Below are 24,273 nucleotides of genomic sequence, written 5' to 3'. Positions count from 1 at the left end.
CTTGTACTTGTGGGAGAAAATTAGAGCATGGTTAGAAGCAAAGGGTGGTCCTGAGATCTGGTGTATCTAAGGCAGCTTTCCAGAAACTTGAGATCTGGGGTAATTGGGGCAAGAGAGTGAGTGTGAAGGCTGAAGTTAGCATCTCCTGGAGACAAGGACTGTTCTGACTTTTTTTTTCTTGGTGAGAGACAGTATCCCTAGCAGTTATCCCAGTTAGCATCTAATAAGAGTTTAATATAGGCTTGCTTTATTGCATTACATTGCTCAGGGATTTTATGTGTGTGTGTGTGGGGGGGTATGTAAGAAGGCTGAGCTGTGAAATCTTTTCATAAGTCCTAGGAGCTAGGGATCTGTCAGATTCAGTATTGAAAAACATCCTGCATGTAAGTTCTGCACTTGTTTTTATAAATATGAAAGGGAGAGAGTGTGCTGGAGATAAAGGAGGGAGAAAAAGGAAGACCTAGAACACACTATCTGAGTGACAGCCATTTGACCAATGTTGACTGGACGAATATGTCTGGTAAATATCTTTGCTAAAAACAAAAACAAAACTGCAGTTTCCTTATCCCAATTTTCATTAGATGACCAAACATTATCATCTCACTCTATTTTGGGGAAGTCAGGTGGCTAAGGGGATAAAGTGGTGGACCTGGAGTCAAGAAGATTTATCTTCTCATTCTCAGTTCAAATCTGGTCTCAGATAGACACTTACTAGCTGTGTGATCCTGGGCAAATGACTTAACCCTGTTTGCCTCAGTTTTCTTAAGATAAGGTAGAGAAGGAAATGGGAAAAGGAATCCAGTATCTTTGCCAAGAAAACCCTAAAATTAATCACAAAGAATCAGATACAACTGAAAAATGACAACTCCTACTTGTTACTACTTTGTCCCAAAGTTGGTCTCTCCATTTTGTGCCGCCTTCCCTTAAGTCCTGACCTTCACCTGACTTCATTATTAACACACAAAATTCAACATCATGATGAAAAACACAAGAAATTTAGGATGTTAACTCATGGAACCATCACCAAACCTCAAGAATAATAAGTTGTTTCCTCATAACGATCATAAGACTATGTCTACATAACTGCAATATATATTGGCACATGGCTTTATCCCTCAAAAAAAGACATCTTTTCAATTTGAGTAATTCTGAATAAAGAATCTCTGGTTTTTTTTAAATTCCAGGAAAATTTTTCAGAGACTGATCTTTAGGGAGAGGGGATTTTTCTCTAAGAGGCTGTTTCCCTCCATGTTCTAAAACATTATTTTTATTTGATTACTTGTCATTGTCCAGGGCATCTTTTCATTAGACACAAAATGTCATATATAAAATGTGTTGGAATATATACAAGTTATTAGTGATGAGTATAAGGTGAAATTTTCAGAGTGAGATGAACTCTATGCTCACCTCCCTCCCCCAAAGAAGAAAAGAATACCAAGTACATATTTAAAAATATACAGAAAAAAGCAAAAGATAATTCATAAAGGAATAAATAAGCAGGATAGAACCATCATGTTAAAAGATAGATATGTGTGTGAGTGTGTGTGTATGTGTGTATACACAAATATGTCTGCATATATACGTATATACATACCACATAAAGAATCTTTTAACTATATACAGAATATGTTTTTTTCTAAAAACAAGCTATATATAAGAGATTCTATAATCAATTGAATTTTTTTCTTTTCTTTACATTTGAAAATCATAATGCTTGGTGGAGGAAGAAATTCCTAATTTAAAAAATAAAATGTAAGACAACTCTCCATAGATTTACCATTTCTGGGTTAGTGTATCTAGAGGTGGTGACTATCGTGCAGTTTTGTTCATTCTTCCAGAGGGAGATGGTCTGGGGAAATTAATTCGCAGGTTAAGAATATAGAGAATTCCATTCCAGTGAATTTGATCCTTTTGCTTTCTCAAAGCCTGTCAATCAGCATTAGGGAGGAAAAGTTATGGTCATTTGTAAAGGTTTGAATGCTAAGACATAAAAGGAATTCAAGAAAAAAATGTTCTAGTGACAAAAAACGGTTTTAAAGTTAAAACCCAAAAGGAGTTCAATTAGAAAAAAGGGGAAAGGAAACCAGGACACTACTCCACAAATACCTGAATATCTGACCTCTTCCAGTCTTATTACTAATGATGATTAATAAAGGGCAGGGGGAAGCTTTCCAAGAGTATGAGTCAATAAAAGGGAACATATTATGAAAACTATGTACCATCTAATCCAATCCAGACTTACAGGAGGCTCTATTCTGCCTTAAATTTTTATAATCCATAACATATGCTCTAGAGTACCTTAACTATTAAGATTCAAAATATTTACATGATTTCTTTGTTCTCTAAGAATTAAATCATTTTCTTTTCATCTATCTAGTTCATCTAATCTGTTATGTGTTTTCAAATTTTGATCTCTTAATGGTCCTTAGAGGATGAACAACAATTATTTTCAAATGTTCAACATGGCAAAGATATAGATTTAGTTCTTAAGACAAAACATACTATTTCTTAATAGTTTTCTCTTCAAATAAGGTTGTAAATTTTGCAAAATGAAAGTTGAGTGCACTATATGGCACTGTGGGTAAAGTGTTACAAAGGAGTTGGCAAGACTTGAATTTGTATTCTATCTCAGACCCAGCTGTGTAACCTCGCTCAACCTCAATTTCCCAATCTGTAAAATGGGGAGAGTAAAAATATTTGTTCCCCTAATTATTATGAGTATCATGTGAAATAAAGCATGAATATATGTATATATACGTATGTATAAAATCATGAATATCAACTTAATTCATTATTCTAGGCTAAAGTGAGATAAAATCTTGTAGTCACCAAACTATAATTTTATGGTTGTCATGTACTCTTTTAAAATATTATTATAAGATACTTTTACTTGTTTCTTAAAAGAATAGCAAAAGCAATAATATTTCCATGAGTAGATGAGAACCTGTGCTGTGGAGCTCCTTAAGTGAACAAAAATGAGACCCTTTCAAGTTTCTTTACAGTTTCTATGACTGTTTGCTTTTACTGTGACATATATGTTCTTCCATTACACTTGAAATCCAATTTTTTGAAATATCAGGTTTTTCCAATTGAGGCTGTCTAACTAATCTTGTGCCATGCCTGGAAGAGATTCAGTGAAAGTTCAGAATTGGGATGTCACATAACATTATAGATCTCTTGACCTCAATGCTCTTTGATTATAATGTGCTCCATTAAGCAGCATTACTTCTCTTGGTTGCTCAAGTGTGTTCTCCTTTCCATCTTTGTGCTTTTCCCTTTTCTTAGTGACATTCAAGATCTATATAGCATGACAACCAAATAAGGTACCTACTGCCTCAAGCTGATTCTGTAAATTGTAGGAGGTTTTTTTAAAAAGCCATTTGTTTGCTATACTTTTGGAAACAAGTGATTCTTGTTAGTGATTTCTTTTTATTTTCTCATTTATCACTCATGAGAGAACATCATGAAAAGACTGCTCAGTTTATGCCTCTGTTTACAAAGAAACTACTTTGGCTTTCTCAGTTATAAGCAATATTGAAATGACATTTCATATTATTGCAACTTTGGGAATTGCATAGTGGAAAAAAATAAGAAAGGGCTTCAGAAAAGCAGTGCATTGAAAATATCTTTGTAACAATCAAAGCTTATACCACTTAGCTTTCACAGAGCACTCATTTTAAGTCAGATTTTCTTTGAAGAAGTCAATTCCTTTGGAATGCCTACTAGAATACTATATGTTGTATATATTTTCGATAAAATGGAAATGGTGATTGTGTTAATAATGGAACAGAATGTACATTCAGTAAGTGATATGGTGCTGGCAGATCACATCTATAACAAATGCTAGAACTAAGAATTGAGAACACACCCAATTCTCAATCCAATACTCTATAACCATTACTTCTTTCTGCTTTCCAACAGAACAAGCATTTTTAATAGTCTTAACTCTTTACTTATTTATTTTGTTTGTATTTTCAAGTTTTATAGCATTTTTTGAAAACATCCTTCTCTTACTCCCACAACGTCATCCCTTATAAGAAGGAATAAAAAGAGAAATGGAGAGGGAATAAAAGCAGTTGAATGAATCACACCAACATAAGACCATTTTCTCTTCCTTTCAGTGGAATCAGGCTTTTACCATTGCCTCTTATTAATGAGATCAGGTTTGCTTTTTCCATTAAAAATGTTACTCCTCAACTGAGCGTTATATATTTTGATAGCATAGACCCCCAGTGCCCTTGAAACAAAGAATTATCTTCTATAAATTGTTTTTTATTAGCCTTGCTGAAATTGGGTTTCAGGTACTTAAAGGTTAGACTGTCACTCTGATAAGAATGGCAAGCTCAATACTGGTAAGGTTCATGTGTCATGAATAGTCAGGTTGTCTAAGCCCTAATAGTGAGCCACCACCTTTTTCTAGGGCTGTCACTTAAAAGGGAATAACCTAATTCAGCCATTAAAAAATTCTCAACAAATGCCAAGAGAACGAATTTTTTTTCATATTTTAACTGCTATGATGGCGGATTTATGAGCAAGGCAGACAAGACAGGGGATTAGCAGCTTCATTCACATGAGACCAGATAAAAATCACTTTGTTTGGTCTTTGAGTGGAGCTACTCTCTGAAGTGTATGTTCCATGCTTATTCTTCTTTGACTTATTGGATGAATAATAGCATTGTTCATAGGGTTGCATGCCATATCTTTGAGAATGGCACATATAATTGAAGCTAGCTACTCAATTCTTACATATCAGCCAGTTTTTCTATTCAAGTTGAACTGTTTTCTAGTTCACAGGATTTAGGTCTGGTTAGGGACGTGAGAAGTCAATGAATCCAACTCTCATAGGTTAAGTGACTTGCCCGAGTTCACATAGCTAGTAATTGACTGAAGTAGTACTTGAAATTAGAATTTACTGACTAAATTTAATGCCATATGCTCTACCTGTAATTTATTGCCTTTTAAGTTGTAAAGTACATTTGATTTCATTTAGATGGGATTTGGGGGAGAAGAGATGTGGCAATACTCTGGGATGGTTCTATCATCATATTATATAATCTATACCTTACCTATTACAGACATTTATTAGTTCCTTGAAAGAAGAGATTTTTTAATTTTTTTGAATTTGTTTCCCCAGAGTGCAGTTTACAGCCTGGCACATAGTAGGGAATTATTGACTGAGACTGATTGATGAATTAAAGATAAGATTATATTCCTTTTTTATTTGAAAAGATCTGTAATTTCACTGGTATTAAGGATTCTTGGTAAGGAAATCACTTCTACTTATTCAAATTAATACCTTATTAGCTTAAAGAATTGCTTATGGGTAATGAGAGAGTGAGTTATAAAGTCATACAACATATAAAGTGTCTGAAGCAGAATCTATATTAATCTGTTCCATAATCCAAGAAGCAGTACATGGTGTAATAGATAAGAGAATATGCTTTATATTCTTAGAAAACTATAGACTTTTAGAGATGAAAGAAGTATCAGATTTCATATAGTCAAACCGTCTCATTTTATGGATGAAGAAATGAAAATCTAAAGATATTACCTGATTTTCATCATCACACACTTGTGAGTGGCAAAGAACCAGGCCTCCTGAGTCTTACGTAGTGTTCAGTCTACCAAAAAATACCAATTTCCTTCAAATATTAGAAATTCTAATGATTCAGATTTACATAGTACTTTCAGGTTTATAAGATACTTTTCTATCTATGCCATTGGTACAAGTACTAATATCCCATTTACAGATGTACTTTTAAAGAAACTGACAAAAATACAGATATTAGCCTTGACCTCTTGGGAGAAAGTTATCATTTTTTTTTTTGGTTTTTCTTTGTATAAAATTTGTCTCCTTAAAGCACATAAAAGTACATTTTATCTTAGAGAACTGATTGTTAAACATTTGTCAGCTTCATCCAGGAGATCAACCTTTACCAAGATGTGATTTGACCTATCTTGATTATCTTTCTAATACCAGAAGTCCCAGCTATTGAAGATCCAGAAAAGAAAGTCTCATTAAATATGACATTGTTAAATGAGTCAGCATCAATATAATATAGTTTTGTCAATGTAAATACATTCAAGAAGATACATTACTATCTCCAATCAGAATTATATAACTCCTGTTTTCCGAAAGCCTATAAAATGACATTTTTCTCTTGGAGAACTGATTGTTAAACATTTACCTGTACATATTGAGTATAATAGAAAGTACAATGAAAATTAAGTCATGGTATCTAGAAACAAAATCTGTCTGTGATGCTTGCTAACTACACAACATGGACAAGTTACTTTAAGGCAGGGATTTTTTTTTCTTTTTTATATGAATTTCTAATATTTTGTCTAGTGCTTTGCACTTAGTGATAAGAAATACTTTTATTCATTCAACTCTATTTTCTTTGCAGACATGAAATTTGAGTGAAGCTATATAAATTACCATAGAATTCAATCCCTTCTGGTCTGTCACTGTGAGCATATATGTATCTCTGGAAATTTGTTGCACTGAGTTCAACCTTAGGTAGGCTGATCTTGAGTGTTTCTGAAAAAAAAAGAGAGAGCGAATATGTTCATTTTTGAATCTTGTACACTGGGGAAAGGTGCCAACTATTAAATCAATTAATTAATAAGAATTTCTTCAGTCTATATTATGTATTAGACTCCAAGGAAACAAAAGCACCAGTGAAATAATCCCTGCTCTCAAGTAGCTTATACTCTTTCAGGGACATATACATATTAGCAAAAACCAAAATACATAAAAAATAATGAAAGATAATTAATTGACCTGACTGAATAGGCCATGAAAGGTGACTATCTTGGATGAAATCTGGCCTTGGGTTCTGCTAACCAAGGGCATATCTGATAGAGCATCTTTGATACATATGGGTGATGTCAAAATAGCTGACTGATTGAATTGGCTCAAGTCAAGTCTATTGAATTAATATCAAGACTTGATATAAGAATGGCTAATAATTGTCCCAGATAAAGGCTGTCTGTCCCTGGAGAAACCATAGGCTCTCACCAACAACCCTGAGGTGCTTTTACTTAGCAATGACAAAGAGAAATAATCATATCACCCAAATGTCAGAGTTGTTCCTACTAAAGATTCAAAAAGCATCTTAACCTACGGATGAGATGAGAGAAGCCCTGTGGCATTTTTCCTTGTGGGAAGATCAACACCTGGGAGAAGGAATGGAAGTTAACAATCCTATGCCCCAGCAATGCACCTCCCTTGTGTACACAATGTCCACATTATTCCATGGTAGAATTAAGGGTAGTTTATAATATGTTGTACCGGGGTGGAAAGGAGGGGACATGATTTGAACTGAAAGAAGTGGTTTGACAATTGGACCTGTATTTGATTGCAGCATGGGGTTAAGGGAGCAGGGTGGCAGCAGCTGCAGGGGAGAAGCAGACAGAAGGAAAGCAATAGAAGAAAGCAAGAGGGAACAATAGGGATGTTGCATGAGGGAGGGAGAGCAGTGGGGGAGGAGGGAGCCTGGCAGCTGTTGACTTCAGCTCCTTGAAGGGAGTAAGGAAGGAGTGGCAGCTGCAGCTGATGCTTAAGCTAAAGTAGATATTTTGCCAGTGGGGAACCTCCCTCCCCAAAAAACACTTTCCTAGCTCCACCTCAGCTGGCCTGGTTATCTTCAAGAAAGCCTGAAGTTGTGACACTTGGGTGGTGGTCATATGAAGGAAGAAGTAATGGCCTCGGTCTATACTTCCAAGAAGAAGAAAGCTGACATATGACTTTTATTTTTTTCTTTTGTTTTCTTTATTAATAATATTTTATTTTTTCAAATACATTCAAAGAAGTTTTCAACATTCAATTCACTTTTGCAAAACCTCATGTTCCAAAATTTTCTCCGCCTTCTCCCTCCCTCCTCCCCTAGATAGCAAACAATCTGGATATAAGTTGAAGACGACATATGACCTTTAATCAGTCAGAGAAGCACATTTACTGAGTCAGAATTGTTCCAAGATTTTAATCAATCTGTCTTAAATTAATCTAATCTAAATCTAAATTAATTTAATTAATTTTATTTTATATTAATTTTATTATATTTATTTATTTTATATTAAATTAATCTAATCTAAATCTAAATTAATTTAATCTATAAATATTTGTTAAGCACCTACGTGTGCCAGACACTGTTGGATATATAAATCTGAGGAAAGGGGAGTTTTTTGGAGGCAAGTATTTTCCTATTTTGTTTGACACTGGGATTATTTTGAGGAAAAAATAGCTCCAAAAGCAAAACATGCAAGTTTACTGGATGACTTCATGGCATGGGAATCTAATTGAAGTATAAAATTAGTAATGAATTTATACACAGAGTGGATGAGTTTTAAAAAATAGATAAATGAGAATTATGCATTTCCAGAATTCTGCTGGAGTTCAGAAGGTGGTTGGACTATAAGTCTCAAAATCCTTCATTAGTCATGAAATCAAAGTAGCCAATGATGTCCACATAAATGCTCCCATAGAGTTGGCAAAAAATCCCAGTGTCAAACAAAACAGGAAAATACTTGCCTCCAAAAAGAAAAAAAAAATTCCCTACACCCTTTCCCCAGGTTTAGTGTCTGGCATATAGTAGGTGCTTAATAAGTATTTATAATAATACTGCTCATGCAATAAATATACTTTTCCTTTTTAAGGAGAAACGTGTGTGTGCTTGCACGTTTGATCTGTGTATACAAAGACATGCCTTTCCAGGTTGAAAGATTCCCCAGGTTTACAAAATGAATCTTCTGTAGAATTAAGCAAAGCAGACTTGGTAACACAGTAACTGTCTGAAATCATGTTTCAAGGACTGGGCTTGCTTGTGCAAATTTATCTAAAACCATGGAAGAGAAAAAAAATTCCTTGGACACTTCCCAAAACACACACACACACACACACACAGCTTTATGAAGGCTGCATCACTCACCCACATCTTTACTCCCTCTTAGTTACTGACACAACAAACAAAAATGGACTCTATTATGGATTTGTTTGAGTTAAATGTTTTCAGGAAGTACTTAACTTTGTCTATCCAGGAATTAACCAGTGGTTTAGATAAAGATATTTTCCAGGGTAATTTTCCTGGTTCTCTAGAAATCTGAAATCATTTAGTCCTCTCACATGGGTGGACACCAAGAATTACATTGTAAATACTTATGACTTAGTAGAAGTTGTCATTTTTATGTGTGTCTTCGCAAGATATGTTTTAGCCGAAAGAAGAGCTAAGGAAATTTCTCCCATTGCCCAGATTTTTGATACCATCCATTCCATCAACATACTTTCTTCTCTACCTGTCTTATAATGCTCTGAGTTTTGCAAAATGTGTATCAGGTACCTCCTTCCTCAGCCATTGCACAGATTTCTTCCAAAGACCATAGGTTTTCTTTTTATAAGATGCAATTGATCAATCGATTCATTTTCTGTGTAATAGGTGAATATCCACAGATTTTAGGTAAAATAGGAGGTTAACCATTTACCTAAATCTGTGTAGCAAATGATTCTGTAAACAGCTAAGAATTGAGTTAAGAGCAGGAAATCACATTCCCCAGCTAGGAAGTTATTGAGTATTTATATCCAAAAAAAAAAAAAAAAAAAGATGGCATTTGGTGTTAGGGTAGTTTTCAATATTTCTTCTTTTAATTCAGAGTTTTAAATATACTGGGAGACTTCAAAGAAAGACACAAAATGAAATTACCGATTAGAAAATTTCATTTATTTGTTATAATTCAGAGGCAAATTAGGTGAAAGGACTAGAGTTTTGCACTGAAGTATCCACATAAGTTCTATATAAAGAATTGGAATAGCCAGATGAACACAGCTATGAAGTGTGATCTAAGACTGAGGGGCTTTATTCTGTCCTTTTCAGCTATAAAAATTATGTAGTCAAATAAGTCATTCATAGTATGGGTCTTGCTTTTCCCAAGTGTGAATGGGAGCAATAATGTATAATTTTCTCTTGGGGATACTGGGAATATTGGGGAGTATTGTTGGATGGGATAATTTACAATTGTATAATGCTTTGATGTTTATAGATGAAAGATATTTGAAGAATCTGACATGTTATCAAAATAAAACACACAAGACCATTAAAGGTCTCTTAAAATCCCGAGTATGAGTCTTCCTATTAGCCTAAGGCTAACTAGTGTTTCTGCAAAAGAAAATTAAGTCAGTAAAGCTTTCTGACAGGGTTCAACTATGTATAGAACACCTTTGAGCTCTGAATTGTACACAAATGACTCATTACCCCCACAGCAGCTATATGAATGCAACTTGAATGATTTTTGATTGTTTATACATCTTCATCTCTGGAGCCTGACTTGTAATTGTTAAGTTATAAAGGGCTCAAAGCAAGCCAGCATGGTATTCCAGATAGAAGGTTGACTTTGAAATTAGAGTTCTTTGGACAGCAAGGAGGTAAAATCAATCAATATTGAGAGAAATTAATTCAGGCTATTAACTAGAATGTCAAATACTGAAACGGAAGATGAAATACTTTAACCATAGTTGGAAAAGATCCTGATGTTGGGAAATATTGAGAGCAAAAAAGAAAGGGGATAGAAGAGGATAAGGTAGATAGATAGTGTTGTGGAAGCAATGAACATGAACTTGGATAGATTTTTGAGAGATAATGGAGAATAAAAGGGCCTGGCTTGCTATAGTCCATGGGATCAGAAAGAGTTAGACATGACTGAACAAAAAAAAATCTACTAGTATTTGATTACACATATATGCCCTATATATACCTATATGTATATATATATATATATATATATATATATATATATATATATATACCTATATGACGATGGCAGGGTGACCTAACTTATCACTGTCTCCAGGCAACTCTAAACTCTAATTTATAAATTAGTTTAGAGATTTTATCCCAGATGTTCCCAAAACAGTTTCAAAATCAAAAAAGGAAAAAAAAAAACAGGAAAGGTGTAGAAATTTTAAACTATCATTCTAGCTTTTGTATATGTTTATACATTTCAATATTGTATCTTAGAACAATAACTAGGGAACTCTCAAGGAGTGCTAGTTAACAGAGCCAATGCCCCTTTAATAACGCAAATAGATTCTCTTGGTGACTTGCAAGTTCAAAATGTAACCTTGTTTGTTACCATATTACCTGAAGACAGACAGAAGTAAACCACATCAGGGTCCCTCTTTCCCTTCATTGGAGAGACAAGGTAAACCACTTTGGGGCTGAATCCTACAAAAGGAAATCTCTGGAGTTTAATCTGCTTATATATAGGACCACTCATGATGAACGTCCAGGAGGTATACTTTATTCAAGAATCCTTTTAATTGCTTCAATCAATGAATAAGCATTTATTAAGCATCTTTGTTATGCAAACTAAAATAGGTAATATGATATAAGAACCAAAAAGGCTATATGATGTCACAGGTCCTACATAATATCAAGGAAGAAAACATATTAAAATAAACATTTACAAGATCTGTAGACAATTAATATGGATGATATAGTAAAAGAGATTGAAGAGGTTTTAATCAATATGTGGGAAGAGAATCAAGAAAGACTGGTGTTAAAAAAACAGAAAAGAGAGGATGGTGGTCAACAGTGTTACATGCTGTACAGGTCAAGATTGATGAAAATTGAGAAAAGGCATATTTACTTAGCAATTTTGATCTGTTTAGTAATTTTGGAAAAGGGCAATTCCTGTTTAGAGAGGAAGAACAGGAGCCAGATCAGAAAGATTTAAGACAATGAGTCTTATCATCTTGTTCTAAGAATTTAGCTTTGAAAAAATAAGAGAGACATGGAATGATAGATTTAGAACATGGAAAAGATCTGTGCATATTTGTAGGCATCAGAGAGAGTAAATGGGAAAGATGAGAGAGGATCCTTGATCTTAACCAATTATCCTAATCAACTATACATTTTTGTAGCACAGTGCAATTACTCTAATTTTATCATAGCTAAATGGATCAAAATAGTGATCACCAGAGCTTGGTCTACCCTCTAACATTGCATTCAGTGGCAATAAAAGACAGCTTCTCAGTGAGAGTTGAATGATCATTGCTCTTTCTAAAGTTATCAATAATTGATAAAATGATAAATCTAGTGTAGACCTCATTCTCAACCTTAGTTGGTCATGCCTTCTTCTTTGATACTCTCTTCTTTGGTTTTGTTTTGGGATTCTCCTTCAAATGTCTCCTTTTTAACTTTCAATCTTATCTACTTGTCCATTCTCTGATGCACTCAATGTGGAGACAGCAACTTTAACTTCCTCTTATATTATTCTGAATTGAGAGAGTCCTTTTGTTTCTATGGAAAGACATAGCTGCCTTGAAAATGACAATCTCCTTCCTTTTTTATTTTCTTCACTGCTGCTAAAACTCAGACTCCTATTTCAATAGCCATTCTCAGAGATTCTTGCCCCTTGACTTGTCTGTCACAGGCTATTGGTACTGCTTCCTGTCTACAATCAGAGTGTTGTGGTTAGAGTTATAATCTAATTTTACTGCTCTGTTTTCACATAGTACATCTGTGGTTATATCTGGGCAATACTCAACCTGTGAGTGTATATATAAATACATATATACCATGAACATATGACATATTTAAAATAAATATATGTCATATATAATTTATATGAACATATAGCATGTATATTTGATTAGAGATTGGTAGTAGATACACAGGTTGTCCCCAAAGTCTTCAACTTTGTTACAAACTATTAAGTGTTTGTAAGGGTTACAAACTTATAAAAAGCAATGTTTAATAATGATTTAAAATGTCTAAATATTAATGTGTTTCTTATTAAAATTCAACATGACCACCATTTTGTGTCATCACGCTAATCTATTTTTGAACTTTGTAAAAACTTTGTTACAGCTGCTCATTTATTGAGAGGATTACATTTGTTATCCTAGCTTTTACAGACCCAAAGAACAAGGTCTTGATGCATATATGACAGTTTTGATGTGACCTAACAAGAAAAACTCCAGTGGAGAAAGTTCAAGGTGACTAAACAAAGGACCTCCTTTACTTATCCAGTGATCTAGGAAAGTGTTATCCAGAAATTGTTGCAAGCACAATATATAATGACAAAATGCTCCATCTTATTAAAATTAAGATTTAAAAATGTATAGTTCAAAATTCTAATGTAAATATTAATGAAAATTAAATAATTAAACATATAAAAGATTTTTTAAAAATTGTAGCATTCATACTTCTGAAGTTATTAGTGCTTGAAACTGCAATAAGGTTTTTGGAATGTATTTTCTATGTGTATGTATGCTTAACTAATATATTTTAATTTATTTAATTAAGGTTTAATAAAATTTGTGGGTAAGGGACTCATAACTGGAAAGATAGATAAAGCTCTGTATTTGAATTAGCACTTGAACTAAAGGGGAAATGAGAAACACCAAGAAGCAGATGTGATTAGAGAATGCATTCTAGGCCTATAGGTCACTGCTAGTGCCAAGGCAGACACAGGGGAGGTAAAATGCTAGATATGTGTAACAATAAGATAACTAGTTTGGCTGGGTTATATAGTACATGATAAGCTATATCTACATAATTTGGAAAGGTTTTTGGAGATTGGTTGTAAAGGACTTAAAACACAGACATTTGCATTTGATGCTAGATATAAAAGGGAGCCAATGGACAATGAGTAGGCAGTGACACGGTCAACTTTTTGGCTGTTGTATTAAAATAATCAGAGGGACTTGAGGTAGGGAACTCATTAGAAGGTCATTAAAATAATGCAATTGAAAGATAATGAGGGCCTATCCCAATTTTGGGGAAAGAACCAGGGAGCCTTTTGGAATTAAGACCTACCTGATGACCGGCCTGAAGCAGCAATGAAGCATAATTTAAGTGTTGATGTTAAAGGGAAGCTATTTGAATTTGCCATATGGCAGGTGTTCTTTCAATATTGTTGACTGGATGACTGGGAGGAGAGGTAGAAATGTAGTTAGTACACTGGGCAAGAAAAATTGTGCTGGCAGCAGCATAGAGTTTAGCTTTGTCAAGAGTTGGTATCATCAACTCTTCTAAAGAAGTTGAGGTTGTAAGAGCTTGGCTGCTGTTTTAGGATCTGGTCTATAGAATACTTATTGATTTTGGAGGTAAGTAGATCATGGATACAATGCAATGGAAGAAATATCTACAGGTCTAGGTGAAAACATTTTCAGGAAGAGAGGAACAAAGGAGAATCATAGATACTATTCTAAGGAAACCTATGAGTTATCAGCAAATTTCAATGTTAATATCAATTTATATTATTATCTTGTATTGAACTAAGTAATATCTATTTTTCCTAACTCTGATAACTCATTAAATCATTTTTATTAATTTGACAGATGTAAGATGTACTTATATAAAAAGGAGGTTAGCTACAGGCAATGTTTAGGAAAGAAAAAAATTGTGTCTGCATTGTATGGGATTTGAGATACTATTTGGCACATGCAGCTAGATGGTTCAGTGGATAGATTGTGAGCCTGGAGTTAGGGAGAGTTGAGTTCAAATGCAGCCTCAGATATTTACTAGCTGTATGACTCTGGGCAAATCACTTACCTAGTATTGGTGTGTTATGGTCCATGGGGATGAAAAAAATTAAACAAAACTGAACAACAAAAATTTCAAAAGCCCTATGAGGAGCAAGAGAATTTTTACAGAAAAGTATTATAATCCATAAAGAAAAGATAACTAAATCTGTAAGATGGAATTAAATCATGAACTTTGGTAGGAGAGATCCCAGAATCAAGTTTTAGGAGATTCCTTCCTTACCATAGTTGGTTTTATGGAAACAATGAAATGCACAAAACAAGGGTTTACTGTAGGCACTAAGATGGCAAAGTGGCTTCAAGCCAATGACTGAATCCTCTGGTGGGAACTGATTTCATTTGTAAAATAGCTTAGGTTTTCTCTGACTTGCCAAAATTTTCCCTTCCAAATAACAATCAGATAAACTTAGTTATACTGAGGCTGCTGAAGCCCATGTTCATAACTATTCATCTAGCTTGATTGTTGCCAGTGAATAAGGGTTTTGTGGCTCATTTTTTGGAAATTTTTCTTTTTCCATTGGCCTCAGAATAAAAAGCCTATCTTGTTTAATGACTTATCAACTATGGTTAAAATTTATTCCTTAAGACAAATATGGGTCACAGTTTGGGATTCTTCCAGTGTGACAACTCTTCTCTCAGCAAATCCATTTTTCATTTTCTGTGAATGTCTACATAGAGTGAAGACCTGACCAATTACCAAGTAGATCTACAAGCTCCACCCTTATGTAAGATATTTTGATATGCCTAATGGTATTAAAAACTCTGAGACACAATATATGTTATACTATATGTATGTGGAAATATTCTTTCTTCTCTCCATTATGGGATTCAATTTTTACTCTAGTAGAATCAGAAACCCTAGTCAGTTAGATAAGATGACCTAGTAAGTCTTTGAAATCACTTACTTTTGTAAAGTATAAATGAGATTTAATATGTGAAAGGGACACCAATATGGTTAGGTTGTTACCAAGGAGGGAGGCCCAAAGGAGTGATACTAACAATGTCTTCTAAAGCCATTCTTTTTTGGCACCTATGTCCCCATGAAACCAGTGTGCCATCTGGCAAGTGGGCATAGTGCCACCTTAGCAGATGGGGCTGAGTGTAGGCAGCTATGAGACCATGTATGATTATCAACTGTGCTGCTGAGACAGGATTTCCAGCCAGGAATATTAAACCAACTCTTCATCCTTAGAGCTTGATTCTGTGGTTAAAGGCAGATGGCATTTGTCCCTTTGAGTAAGGTCTCCATGGGACTGACCCAAAAATCACTACAGTAGAACTTGTAGTATTTCTTTTGAGTAAGACAATAGGTAAAAAATAGTGGGATTCTTTCAACTTTCTTATCTTAAGATAATCCAACTTATTAAGTAGAGAGTGACAGAAAAATGCTATCTGTTGGAGGAGTTTGTGCCAAATTCTGCAAGTGAGAAATTCAGCTAGCTGAATTTCATTTTTTCTTTGTTAATCATCTTCTGTAAAAATCAATCTACAACTTATTTTCCACCCACTGGGTTTTATTTTTTAACTATTGATGTAAATATGTGTGGAAATTATTTGGCCTTGATTTGGAAATGAAACAGAAATGACCAGGTTTTCTCCTTTCATGCTGCAGGCAATTCATGGAGTAGGGAAAAATGGAAGTGAGAACAATCAATCATTAATCAACAAGTAAACAAATATTTATTGAACAATTACTGCTGCTGTGCACGGCACTGTGCTAGCTGTGTGTGCTAAGCAAATAAATATGAACTACTATACAGTCCCTACCTTCAAAGACCTTACAGTATAATGGGAAATATGATACATGCATAAATACCTTATGCTAGCACCTGAGCTGAGTCTTGTTATTGTTCAGTTATTTTTTAGTCAAGTCCAATTTTTTTTTATCCCATTTGGGGTTTCTTTGTCAGAGATTATGTAGTGGTTTTCCATTTCCTTCTCCAGCTGATTTTACAAATGAGGAAACTGAGGCAAATGGGGTTTGGTGACTTATCCAGGGTCACACAAAGAGTAAACTTCCAAAGTGAAGTTGGAACCCAGAAAGATCAATATTCCTAACCACAGACTGGCATTCTATCTACCAATTCACATAGCTGCCCCTCAATTAGGCAGAAATGAATTAATATATTGCTGGCATCATAGCAACCAGGGTTGTAAGACCAAATAAAATAACAGCTAGGAGTCCAACGTGATTGGAATATTGCACACGAAGGGAGGAGTATTAAATGAAACTTGCAAAGAGAAATTGGAAATTAATTATATAAAATTTTAAGTGTTAAACTAAAGAGTTGTATTTTATGTTAGAGGCAATATAAGGGTGGCTAGTTGGCACAACATATTGAGAACTGGCTCTGGAGTCAAAAAGATCTAAATTTAAATCCATTCTCTGACACTTGCAAATTCTGCGATGCTGGGTGAGTCACTTAAGTTCTATTATTCTTAGTTTCCTCCTCTGTAAAATGAGAATAATAGGACCTATCTGCCAGGATTATTGTGAGGATCAAATGAGATAATAATTGCAAAATTCTTAGTACAAGTTTTAGCACATAGTAAATACTATATAAATATAAGTTATTTTTGTTAATAGGAAGTTACTCAGGTGACATAGTCAAACATTTGCATTAGGAAATTACTTTGGCAGGTGTTTGAAAGAGATTCTGGAGAGGAATAAGATTTATGGCTGGGAAACTATTTGGGGATTATTATCATATTTAAAGTAAGAAGGGTTGAGGGCTAGAGGGTGGGAATACTCTGTTGTGTTGAGGCAATATTGTAGGATTAGAATCGACAAGACTTGATAACTCAGTGTGGAGGGTGAGAAAGAATCAATGTTGACCCTGAGATTTTAAATCTGGGGGAATGTAAGGATATTGCGATCAATAGAGTAAAGGAAGCTGCAAATTGGGGCAGCTTTAGAACAGAAGATGAGAAGATGATGACTTTCATTGTTACCTGTGTTGAGCTGGGGGATATCCAATAAACTTTATAAATGCCTGACTGGAGCTCTGAGGAGAAATTGAGACTGGATTTTCAGATTCAAGTAGCATTTGCACAGAGATGGTAATTGATGCCAAGGGGATGAAATGACCAAGAAAAAGAATTTACACAGAGCAAAAAGGGGGTATAAGTCAAGAGCCTTGGAGGACATTCATACTTGGAGCTGGGAGAGAAAAATCAAAGAAGGAGATCTAGAAGGAGTGGTTAGCTAGGGGAATCACAAACAAGCATTGTCATGGAAACTAAAGAAGGGAAAAGTGTCAAGAAAGTCTGTAGCTGAAAATCAAGAAAGAAGGAAGAAGAAAAGACCAAAAGATTTAGTAATCAATAGGTCATTTGGAATCTTAGAATAGTTTCTATAGAGTATTTAGGGCAGAATTACAAGGCAAGTGATAGGGTATTTAAGAAGTGGAAACAAGTAAACGCTAATTTTCTAAAGATACATAACAACTAGTTTTCAGATACTGCATTGTTTTATGAAGTATGTCCTTTACAATAATTATGCAATGATTATTGTCATTTAATTCTTATAGAAACTGAGTTTCAGAGGGTTTCATGGTCATTCAGCTATTAAGTATTAAAATAAGGATCCAAATAATACAATAAAAATCATATGATATATCCTACTATAATATGATGTAACAATTTAATATGATATGATATGAATGATGATATATGATATAGCCTGATTATACATATATATATACACACACATATATATGTATATATATAAATACACAATAGTCTGTGAGAGAAATGATTATTATCTTTTTTATTAATAATCAATTATTAAATTATTTTCCCCCTTCTATTTCCTCATTCAGGGACCAGTCTCAATAGATCATTCAGTCAGTCTCTGGAGGACATTGTTGATAGATGAAATTGTCCAAATCGTCCAGGTGCATGTTCTACTATCTTGAATGGGTCCCACCCAAAGAAGAACTAGATAATCTAGTCTACTTGAATCTAGTCTACTTGAATTCTTCACTCTATCAGGTAAGTGTATGTATGCTCTTACAATCCTCTGTTAGAGTCCAGAGGAACCTAGCTATGAAAGAAAAAAACAACCAGAACAATCTGTTTAGAGAGGGATTTCTATATTCAGATTGCTGAAGGTAGGTGAGTCTCATGATTAAATCATGTCCTCACGGGTAAGAGTTGGAAAGTCCACCTCCTTATTTAAAAGTCCAACCCCACCCGCATGAATTGTTCACCAAAGAGAGTTAAATTTCATCTGTCATAAGCACCTGATTTTATAGATCTCCATATTTTGTATTTGGTTACCAGAGAAACCAATGACCATCAATTTATTGATTATCAACAGGTCTAATTAATAGGTTGATTATTAATTACCCAGAATCTGCCTTCTGGGTTTTTCATTTGTCTCTTGAACACTTTGTTACTTGAACACCTATGGAAGACAGATTAAAACCATAATTTTGCTCTTCAAGCCCAGCTGATTATTGATCTGGTTTTACATGGAGTTCAAGGAGAAGTAGGAAGGCATTTGAAACACCCTTACAAATGTCATGGTAGGATTTTTTCTAAAGGCCCCATTCTTTTTTACCTTGAGAAAAACAGTTTCCATTTGGTTGAGCTCTCACCTGCATTTTAACATTAAGAACATAGCATGGAGGATTAAGTATTTTTTGTAAAATGGACACTACCAAAGTAGCAATTCTGGGACAAAATTCTACTATAGATCAAAAGAAGAAAAAGAGAAATAAAGCCTAGCCAAGCTATACAAGTTCAATTTGTACGGAAAAGAATAGGTTCCAAACTCCAACAGGAAGAGTGCTAAATATAAAGTCAAAAAATTTGGGTATAAAACCTGCTTACTCCTTGTATTAATGCATAAATAAGTCCATATTCTCAGTTTTCTCAACTGCAAAAATACAAAGGTTCTATTATATGGTTTAGTGGTCTTTACAGCTTTAACTCTATGATCCTCTGATCTGACTAAATTTCCCACAATATTTGAATAGATGATACTTTGCTTCTGTGGCTACAGGAGAAAAAAATAAAAGTAAGTAGAGATCCTGTGATTTATCAAATAGGCAGTTAAAAAAGAATTGTAAATGAGGGGCCTTATATTTGATGGAGAATGTTACAAAGCCAGATGAGTGGGAAGAATATTAAAAATCCATAAAAATATATTGCCATGGGGAACTATGCACCTTAATAACATCTCTGAGCTCTGTCTCTGTTTCTTTCTCTCCCTGAGATTTTAATATATTCTACAAGAAGAATCCAAGGTTAATTTTTACTACTTTATCCAATCTTCTTTGAAATTTTTTTAAACATGAAAACAGTAGTGTCCATTTGTCCTCCATTTCAATATGTTTCTGTGGGTACCTCCTCTGTCTCAGAAGCTTAGATCCATCCATCTTGCTCTTCTGCCTGATTATGTTATGTGGGTTCCTATTAAAAGTTATTAAAACTAAGTTTCTTATGCAAATTAGTTATTTGATGAGCTAATTCCCATTTTGATTAAAAGCAATTTGCATTTTTGTCTGAGCTAAAATTTCCTCAAAATGATCAATGTATATATTAATTTTGCATACTAAATAAATTTCCCTTTTTTGTTTTTTAACAGGAAGCACCTGTAAGAATATGAGCTATTGAATGATTTGCTAACACATACTATTTTCAAAATTAAAAAGTATATACATATACAACCTTCTTAGAAGATATATTAGAGAAACACTTCTCTCCCCCTTACCCTTATAGAAACTTTTTAACATATGTACATAAATACATATATGTATGTGTTTATTTATATCATATATTAATGTATCAAACTCAAATACCTACATATATGTATATATGTGTAAATATACACATATGTATACATACATATAATCACATTTACAGTTAGTCAAACAAAGTAAAAGAATACATTGTCCATGTATGGGGTAAGCAACTTTCATTCTTCTGTTCTCATTCATCAACCTCTGCCAAAAATTGGGAAAGATAGATACATTTTTTAAAGTGGAGTATTAATAAAACATTTTTAAAAAGGGAAACAAAACCTAGAGAACAAAACAGACTTACTAAGGCTAAGGATATTCCTTGGGGAGAGAAGAATTAGGCTGGAGTTAACTTTTCTGGATAGTAACATCCTTTCCATTGTTTTTTTGGGGGGAGGTTTAAAAGGAAACTACTTTAAGGGGAAGGCCAAGGGTATTGATTGAAGAGAAAACCATGTCTAAGAAGGATCAGGGAATTAGTGGGCCAGAGCATAGCATATGAGGATGGGGTCAAGTTAAGAAGGAGTAGCTAGCTCTCTTTTTCAATTAAATTCTTTCAACTGTCAACAACTGTTAAACTGAGAAGAATCATACAGGACTGAATAGGCAAGAATGATTTAATTCAATTCAGTACAGGCTAATAAACATTTAAGTACCTAAATATTCTGGGATACATCACGGAAGGGGAAAAAAAGTGCTTCTTAGCAATTTGATTTTAAAATATAATGAAAATGCATACTTTTGCCTTAAGGAAAGAAGACATTTTCTCAGTTGAAATTCTAAATAAAATGAAAATTGCAGGGTCCATTGATAATGCAGAAGGTAAAGATCAAAAGATACATGAAAGTACAGGCAACTTTTCTTCAAGAAGAGATGAAGCAATAGGACAGAGAGGATAACTTGAACACATCTTGTATATGCACATAATAATTTTTTTCCTAGAAATGTCACTATTACTTAAGATAGTATATAGTTGCAAGTTTTTTTTTAAAAAAACAAGTATTTTTTATTTAAAAGTGAATAATCTTCTTTATCATCTTTTCCAATCCAACACCAAGTAGTGAATAATATTAAAAATTTAGTGAACAATTTTTAAAAACCTAATTTAATTAACTTTTATTTGCTACATATATTTCTTCTCTCTTTTAAAGGGTACTATGAATTTGTCTTAGTTTAAATCTCATTCCTAGAATCACAGGTATTAAGACAAAAACCCAGATAGTATAACTTCCATTTTACAGATGAGGAAATTGAAGTCCTCTTTAGTGATTTGCCTTAATAAAATGGAGGCAGAGCACAATGATTTTCCCAAATTCATTCAGCTACTAATTTTTGTTAACCAGTGTTCCTTTCAATGTCTCACAATGAAATTCCTCATGATCCTCCTAGAAGACTAATTGGCCATATGGTCAAGATGCCTTAAATAATTTTGCTTTTTGGTCAGTTAACATCATTTCAAAAATCAGCAATCCACGAGTGCCTATGCTCCTGCAATGACAAGTTTAGTTGATTATTTCATCAATGCAACAATGCTAATGCTTACTAATTCAGGAATCAAAAAAAAAAAAAAAAGATAGCATGGATCACTTCCTTCTGTTGACTTCCCCCGAGGACCATCTCCAGGGATCCTGATCTACATCTTGCTATTGGAGATGACACTGGAGGAGAAAATGAGACTTGTGCCTTTGCACCACCTACTCTCAATTAAATCCAATTCATGTGTATGTCCCGACATCACCTCCCTAATGTCATGGTTTTCTTTGAGAATAAAGCCTTGCCATCTCCTACCCACTGCCTCCTTTGAATGGACAAAGGAAAGAATGAGAGTATCTTTGCCTCAATGATTGGAGTGAGAACTCTGCAATGCCAAGTCAGGATAGAGAACCAAGTGCTCAATTCTTTGATGCAGTAGTTATAAGATAGGAGTTTCCATTGAAAATCTCCAAGTAGTATTTCCCTGAAGACACAACCAGAAGCACTTACAGGCTTTGCCACACATCAGGTCAAGATAACCCAAGAAGGTTTTGGTTGTTGATAATAGAAGAGAAAGTCCTGTCCAGTGATTGCCAATTGATACTTGGTATACATTTTACTTGATTCCATTTCCAGTTCCTCAGGGCAGGGAACATTCTGATTTTGTCTATATATTCCCAGCACCTTGGACAGGGCTTTGGGCACAGAAGGTCATTAATAAAGACATAAATAATTTTAGGTTTCTTGATTTGATCTGAATATGCTGTGATACAAAGAACACTGGATTTAAGGTAGTGTAACCCTAGTGGTTATTTTTGGAGGCAGCTGGGTAGCTCAGTGGAAAGAGCACTGGGCCCAGAGTCAGAAAGACATGAGGTGAAATCTGATTTCAGACACTAGCTATGTGACTCTGAGCAAGTCATTCAATCTCTCTTTGCCTTAATCCACTGGAGAAGGAAATGGCAAACCACTCCAGTATCTTTAATAAAAAAATCCCATGGACAGTTCTGTATGATTCACAAATTACAAAGAGTCAGACACAACTGAACAACAACAGCAACAATACAAGGGTCATTCATTACATAAGTCCCATATCTGATGAGGTTAATTTTAAAGGGTCCCAAATTTACATAATAATCCTGCTCCTGGAAATACAATCATGAACTGAACAAACGGCTCATGGTTATGCTAGTCCTTCAAGGACCCATTCCCATCCTACCACCCCAAAAAGACCTTTCTAGTGTTATTTCTTACCACTATTCTCTAGGACTCTAAATTGAACTGCTCTCTATACTATTTCAAATTTTTGTCTCTGTGTCTTTCTTATGCTGATCATTTTGCCTAGAATATTGTCCATCTCTTCATTTGTTGGTTTCCTCAACATCTTTTACAACAAAATGCAAATGCTAACCTTTAAGAAGAATTCCTTGAGGTCTTGGAATTTCTCTCCTTTGACATTATAAAATATTTTAAATAAACTTGTCATATATTTGGTTTAATTTTGTAATTTCATAAGCATATGGAGCTCCTGGAATTAGAAAATTCTCTTTCTCTTCCCTTCCCCACCCTACCCCACACAACTGCCTACCCTTCAATTAGTACAGATAAGTAACTCTTCTTAAACTTTAAATTTTAGAAAGTTTTGTGTAGACAATGAGAAGTTAAGTGATATGTCCAGGATCACACAGCTTGTATATTATTGGAGCAGGATATGACCACCATTAAACCTAAGAAAGGTAGATTTCCATATATTTCCCGTACAGTCTCTAATCCATATATGATTCTGAACTTCCTGAGATGAGGAATTGAGCATTATCTAAACTTTTTGAGTCTAACAAAGCATTTAGCACATGGTGATTTGCACATAGTGGGTTGCTTGATAAATGTTTAAATTAAATCGAAAGGAAAGGGTTAAATGAATCTCTGAAAGACTGATCCCTTCTTAGCATTCAAATTTAGATGTAATGGCTAACTGGTTAGTTCTGGAATGATGTGATCCCATAGTTAAAAAGCTCATGCTGTGATTTGAAACATGAAATCCTTTGTCATTTAATTACTAATGACTACAGGTGGGAGTAGGAGCATTTCAAGCAAATCATAACAAGCAGATATCATTTACCAAACCAATATGAATGCCACTCTGCCCTGTGTTCCACTCCACAGTGATTTAAGAGGAGTAGTATGATTATGAGGCTCTGTCTCATTTAGAAAATGAAAAATTGGAACAATGAAGTGTTGATTTGATAGCTCAGAAATCTGTTCTCTCCAGATATCCTTTAATCTTTGCTGCCCTCCTGTCTCCATGGCTCTGTAATGGTGTTCTCAGGATATTCTTTATAAATATTAGACCAAATGCCAAGTAGCAAAATTTTCTCTGGGGAGCTTGAGGGTAAGATAAAGTTATTTCTTACTTTCAAAGCAAATCACCTTTCCCCTCCCCACCTCCAAAAAAAAAAACAAACAAACAACTTTTAAGGCAGAGTGGAAGACTATGGAAAAATTCTTAGATCA

At 34.3% G+C, this 24,273-nt stretch overlaps 1 long non-coding RNA gene across 2 annotated transcripts in view; it reads left to right on the top strand.

The window, feature by feature from the left end:
* The window catches only part of LOC116422468, a 52,527-nt gene extending 29,817 nt beyond the window's left edge, over window positions 1-22,710 (top strand). Inside the window, exons 1-3 of one of the 2 annotated variants that reach the window (XR_004233126.1) lie at window positions 12,863-12,991; window positions 18,364-18,535; window positions 20,136-22,710. This is a non-coding gene — a long non-coding RNA (uncharacterized LOC116422468). Of the gene's footprint in view, window positions 1-12,862; window positions 12,992-18,363; window positions 18,536-20,135 lie in introns of those variants that run through there. The other variant, XR_004233127.1, reaches the window with a different exon arrangement.
* The last annotated feature ends 1,563 nt before the right edge of the window (window positions 22,711-24,273 follow it).

The sequence above is a fragment of the Sarcophilus harrisii genome, chromosome 3 (assembly GCF_902635505.1).
Source record: "Sarcophilus harrisii chromosome 3, mSarHar1.11, whole genome shotgun sequence".
Taxonomy (NCBI): Eukaryota; Metazoa; Chordata; class Mammalia; order Dasyuromorphia; family Dasyuridae; genus Sarcophilus; species Sarcophilus harrisii.
This window is presented reverse-complemented; position numbering and strand designations above follow the sequence as displayed.